The sequence below is a fragment of the Olea europaea genome, unplaced genomic scaffold (genome assembly GCF_002742605.1).
Source record: "Olea europaea var. sylvestris unplaced genomic scaffold, O_europaea_v1 scaffold1867, whole genome shotgun sequence".
In the NCBI taxonomy this organism is placed as follows: Eukaryota; Viridiplantae; Streptophyta; class Magnoliopsida; order Lamiales; family Oleaceae; genus Olea; species Olea europaea.
Genome location: NW_019236460.1, coordinates 47,313 through 53,439, shown reverse-complemented (window position 1 = coordinate 53,439; position 6,127 = coordinate 47,313). Strand labels below are relative to the sequence as shown.

The 6,127-nt window shown below is 33.6% G+C and overlaps 1 pseudogene; it reads left to right on the top strand.

The window, feature by feature from the left end:
• The first annotated feature begins 823 nt into the window (after positions 1 to 823).
• LOC111378759 overlaps positions 824 to 6,127 on the top strand; it is a 7,076-nt pseudogene continuing 1,772 nt past the window's right edge.

Sequence of the window (6,127 nt, the reverse complement as noted above, 5' to 3'; positions counted from 1 at the left end):
TCAACGTATTTCAAATTTTTTTTAAAAACGAGGTAAGATACATTTATGTGTTAAGTGTTTTACATTTTCCTTATACTCTTATATACAATTAATATGCATGGATTACTAGTGGACCTTCGAGTTCTAGAGAAAGAGATATGATATTTCTAAGGGAATTTAAGAGGATTTAAAATGGGTGTGTCGCTTGGTCACCGATATACTCCATAAGAGAAGAGCGTTATGAAGTGTATAATTTATTTGTTATGTAATGGTGTATGGAAATTGCACTTATTTTACTGGGTATTTTAAAATACTCACTCTTACATTAATTTTACAGGTTAGTCCGGATTGATTGGAATAGTGGCGAATTGGTGATGCGGGCTGCCAAGTCGATAAAGGAAAAGAAATAAATTTGTCGTATTTAAAATTTATCAGTCAGTTTAATTTATTCAGAATGTGATATTTGAATTTGCTAAGAGTTCATATTTATGTTTAGATACGATTTTCATATTTTCAAATTTAGATTTATAAATATTGCATTTATTTGATTATTAAAGAATTTTTTTATATAGTTCCGCATTTAAAATAAAGAAAAGTGAGTTTTTGGTAACGTTTCGATGTTTATAGAAAAAAATTGGGGCATTACATAAGGAGCCTATTTGTTTTTCATTTTCATAGTGAGAATGCATTTTGAAATAATTGATTGTTGACAATTGTGTGGCTAAGAAATAGGAAAAAGTTTTAGTTTTGTGTGTATTATTATTTTATTGAAAAATATATGGTTGAAAAAAAACGGAGATAAAAATAAATTTTGGAAAAAATGAGTATCAAACAAGATTTTCATCCGTCACGTTTAATTTTTTTGTCCAGGTACATGGATGTAAGCAATCGGGCGATCGATAACATTGATAACTTTTTATTTTACGGTGAACAAGTAGTAACCGGATCTAGAATGTTAATGAGCAGGGATTTAATTAACTCTAATGTCGCCCATAATCTTCTCCTTTCGTTTTCTTGATTTGTTGTATATCTATGAAGATTGAAGAAACGAAAGAAGAAATCAAAAGCTTCGATTAAAATATCCCGAAAGATAATCGGGGTGGCAGGGCGTTAAGCTAAATCACCAAAAAGAAAAATGATACATTGGTTAAAGCAGCTACTGATCGCTTTTGGAGCCTCATTTTTATGGCTCGCTTGCTTGATTTACTTCACCCAGGTTCTCTTCATTCCCCCGATTAATTATTAATATATATGTTTTTGCATTAGTTTTCTCGATGGAGTTTTTCTGTCTTGGAAATAATTTTGGATTTTTCTAATGTGTTTTATGATTTATTGATCTATTGATTTCTTGTTTTGGATTTCTCGGTTTGTTATATTCTTAGTTTATAGTTTTCCTACGAACATGTTTAGAATTTCCTATTTAAAATCTCCACAAACCTGTTGTTTCATGAAACTATCATGATTCGCAAATGCCGAAACTATCATAATTGACAATTTTCCAGTTTGGGGACAATATGCTTCAAGATTATTAAAGGCAACTCCACTTGAATTGCATTGATAAATAGTAGATTTGCTCCATTTCTGCACAAGGTGGGAATAAGATCTAAATTTTCTCTTGCTATCAGCGTTAAATAACTGTAAATAACGAAATAATAATGAGCAAATGTGTGGAGACGCTGATTTGGCAGCCAGCAGTCTGTCACATGACGATTTCCCGTATTTTACATGTCTAAATATTATTCTAGTAGCATGATTTAGTGGCTGCTCATGACAGTGCTAGTTCCTTGTGAAGATAATTGCCTCGCATTAGACTACAATGGGGAAAAGTGGTCTAAAATAAGTCATCTTAAATGCATTTGTTACTCCATAGATTACATGCGGTGGAAATTACCTATGAGTTATTACAAGAAGACATATGAAGATAGAATTGATTGTCTTTTAAAACGAGGGAGACCATTTTTGCTAATAGCTATTGATAACGCATTGTAGTTTTCGGTCGCTATTTTAATTTTTTAAATAACTCTATGCCTTTCAATCAAGATATACATGTTTGTTAATAAAATGGTGAAATTTGGAGATAATAATACTCACTGAATGACCTTAAGAAAGCAAGGTGGGAAGTATAGGATCGATGTAGCACATATCATATTAGACTGGAATATGGCTATGGTCAATCAGTACAGTGGAGTCCAGAGACTTGTTAGAATAAAACAGCATGAGAAAACCTTTTTTTCTTTTTCTTTTTTTTTAACTGTGGAAAATTTGAGATGTCGCAATTTTGATTAAATCAAGGGGCTAAAATTTGGTTTGCTCGAGTTTTATGAATTAACCTTAACAAAGGAAAACTGTGGGGCAGGTAAAATGCTTTTCTAATTCTAAGGTTAACCAATGTGCAATGGATTCCATCAAAGCTTACTGTTTGCAAGATATTCACTCGAAGTTTTTTCATTTTGATATATAATAACCTACCCTAGACATAATGGATAGATCACTATGACATTAGTAATTCATGATATATAGGCAATTTGTATTGAAGCAAACTTCCAACAAATTGGTGGGTATTTTACTCCTAAGCAGCTAACTTCTGCTGGCATTGTTTCAGGAGTATTGTATAAAATGTTTATGCGGTTCCTTATTCATGAAAATCAATCAAAGTGATGGCAATGCATCTGAGGGTCATTTAGTAGATTTACAGTCTTTTTCTCTATTGTTCCTTTATTTATTGCAGTCTATTAAGCATAAAGTATTTTTATTTGTAAATTAGTTAGCTTCTGGATGCCAAAAATTGAAACCAGTGGTTGTGAATCATTTTATTAGGGTAAAGTAAATTTCACTTCATAGTATAAGATGGATATCAGAAAAGCATTCAATGATAGTATATCAGTTGAACATCTTTTGAAGATTTGATGACTATTGATGGTTATCTGATGCATTCTTATTCATTGAAGTTATATGTTGTGATTTCTAATTCTGCACACTTATGTCTTCATGATTCTATGGGAGCAGGGTTTCAGGTCATTCGTATGGACTGCTGTCTCATACCAGCTAAAAGACAATCTAAAGTTATCACCTTCAGCTTCTCAATTTGTGACCTCAATAGCATTATTTCCATGGAGTATTAAACCATTATACGGGTAAGGATCTAGCTGTGCTTCTCATGAAATACAAGCTTGAGTTAGATATACAGACTATCCAGCTGTGCTTCTTATGTAATATTAGTCTAGCTCGATTCAAACATACACCCATATGCTAGCTAGCTACACTTCTTGTGTAATGCTAGAAGCCCTCAAAAAGTTCCCTGGGCTGTGTCCGAAGAGTTCTTTCATTACTGCCTCAGGATTCCCCTAATCTTGATTTAATTTTTTTAAGTTTAATATATTTTACGTCACCTCACACCTGGGTGGGGTGGGGTGCGGTGCGGTGGGGGGATCGGACCAAATGACCAATATTACATGGTTTAGCCTAAAAGTGAGGTAAAATTTAAAGATTTTATGCCATAAATTAATTATTTTATTGAAAAATGTTGGATCTCTCTTCAATTCGAACAACAATGAGAATATCTAATATGAAACCTTGTTTTCAATGGTTGGCAAAAAAATAACAGAGCTACACATTAACCTATAGAATTATGTCCAATCAGGTCAATGACACTTTTTTTAGTGGAAGGTAAAGCCTCTCTTGGTCTGGGCAATAGGCTATAAGCAGATGTTCTCCTATTGCGTGTTAAAGTGAGCTGAATAACTCTAACTCTCAGGGCTCTTTATTATTTTAGTGGTTCGACTGTGAAACTACTGTTCAAAAATTGGTCATTTTTTGTTGTGAGTCATGCTGAAATAATGATGTAATTCTTCAGAATTTTATCTGATTGCATTCCAATTCGAGGAAGAAAAAGGATACTTTACTTAGTACTAACCACTCTGCTTTCTCTTTTTCCATGGCTCATTTTAAGCCTGAGCATATCCTTACGGAGTTCAAGTGTGCCCCTCGTGATTCTTCTAACAGTGCAAAATCTGGGCTCTGCAATGGCTGATGTTGTAATTGATGCCATGATAGCTGAGGCAGTGAGGTCTGGACGGTATGTTTCCACAATTAAATACGTATTCTCTCTCTTTTTGTCAATGCCAATGATATATTCCATTCACATTTTTCTGGTTAATGCATTAAATGTTTTATACTTATAAATTGTGAAATATAAGATATGGTAGGCAACTGGCCAAAGTTAGGCAAGATTTTAATACTCTATTTTCATAATTTGCCACAAATGTGATATGTTCGGCCATTGGCCCAAAAATTAGCCTTTAGACTAATTTTACAGACTAGTTTGCTGCTTGTAATCAGCCAAGGTTCAATTCTTGTCAGTTGATAACTAACTGCAAGTTGAGTTCCTTTTGAAGTTAGACTAGAGTTGAACAACACGAACCTGTCCATGGGTAACTTTCAATACAGAAGTGGGTGATGTGCACCTGTAGTTTGATTATTTCCAATATAGACATAAAGGAATGACAAGGGGACATAAAATGTTTTTAGACTTCTCAGTCAGTAATATTTGCAGCAAAGATCGAAGTGTTGATTTGATGCAAAAGCTAACAGTTCAGGCTAATGATCAAGCTTGAACTTTGCATTCAAAATAAATAAACTCAATTGTCTTTATAATCCTGGAAAGTTATTTGTAAAATCTTGTATTGTTTGATTGGCCGTATAATTTTGAACTTTCAGTCAAATACGCTGATCCCTATAAACAATTACAATTTGCAGAGCTGTATTGTGACAAATTGGCCTATCTACAAAACATTGAGCTGTATCATCCACTGTAACTTTTGCATTATCTTTATTTTTGGCACATTGATCAGCCCCCAAACTTCACCAACCAATTATAGTTGGTTTACCTATGTTTGTATCTACTGTTGGTGTACTGAAGCCTATTTCAGTTTGCTCTCAATGTTCTTGTACTCCATGAAGCATGGACAAGGCAGCGTGTCCATTTCTGACACACTTGTCACATCATGTCGTGTCGAACAACCGACACTTCTCTCCAATACTCCAAGGCATGTTTCCAACGCGAACTTCATGTTAATTTTTTTTTACATCTGCTAATATGTATTTTTCTTTCTCTAGCACTAGTGAAAATGAAGATATAATATATAAATGTATTTACTTAAAGAATTTAAATTGACGTATTCATGTCCTACATTTGTAAAAATCACGCGTCAGTGTGTCCATGTCTATGCTTCTTAGCTTGTATTCAATGCTTTGTCCCCCGAATCTCTCTATCTCTGTATTCTTGTGCATGTTTTGATGTTTATCAGCTAATAGATTATGAATTTTCTTACAATTGTACATGAACAGGGCCTCATTTGCTATCTTGGATGACAATGGCTTTGGGAGGAATCTGTGGGAGTTTGCTTGGAGGATATGCACTAACTAATTTACAGATAAATAAAATATTTTTTCTTTTTTCAGCTTTACCGACCATCCAGCTATTTTCATGTTGTTTAGTGGAGGAGAGTTCTGTAAATAGTAAAGAGTTTCTGGAACATTCTACTTCAAATGGAGTCTCCCCCTCAATGAATAATAGTTCTTTTCACGAAGATAATCTTTCTGCTGAAAAGTCCAAAACCAGTGTTTCGAAGCGAAAGAAGAGCCAGAAAAATACCAAAAAAGGGCAAGCTACCATAAGTAAATCCCAGGCATCTAAAAAAGATGGATCCTTGGCAACACAATGGCTCCATTCTCTGAAAATGGCCACTTTTACATTGTTTAGGGCTTTTCGGCAGCCAATCATTCTAAGGTAATTCTTTTTAATAGAGCTGGTTCATATTTAACTTGTCTCTATTTTATTGTTCTACATTTGAAATACATTAAATCAATGTGCATGCATGAGAATGAGTTAAATTGTTTATTTATGTAATGATCACTTTATGAATGTAAACAAAAGAGACCATTGAAGAGATGCACTGGATTTTTGAGGTAAACCTTGGACAAGTAGAGCTACCCTTTAGACCTTCCTGTGAATTAGTCAATATTTTTGTACTCTACAAAGAATGCAGTGAGTCAGTAGCAATATGAGTTTAAAGCTGGTTGTTTTGAAGTGCTGAGATTGACTTTGAGCATGCAGATTATCATACCATTTTTTTTTTTTTTTTTTAAA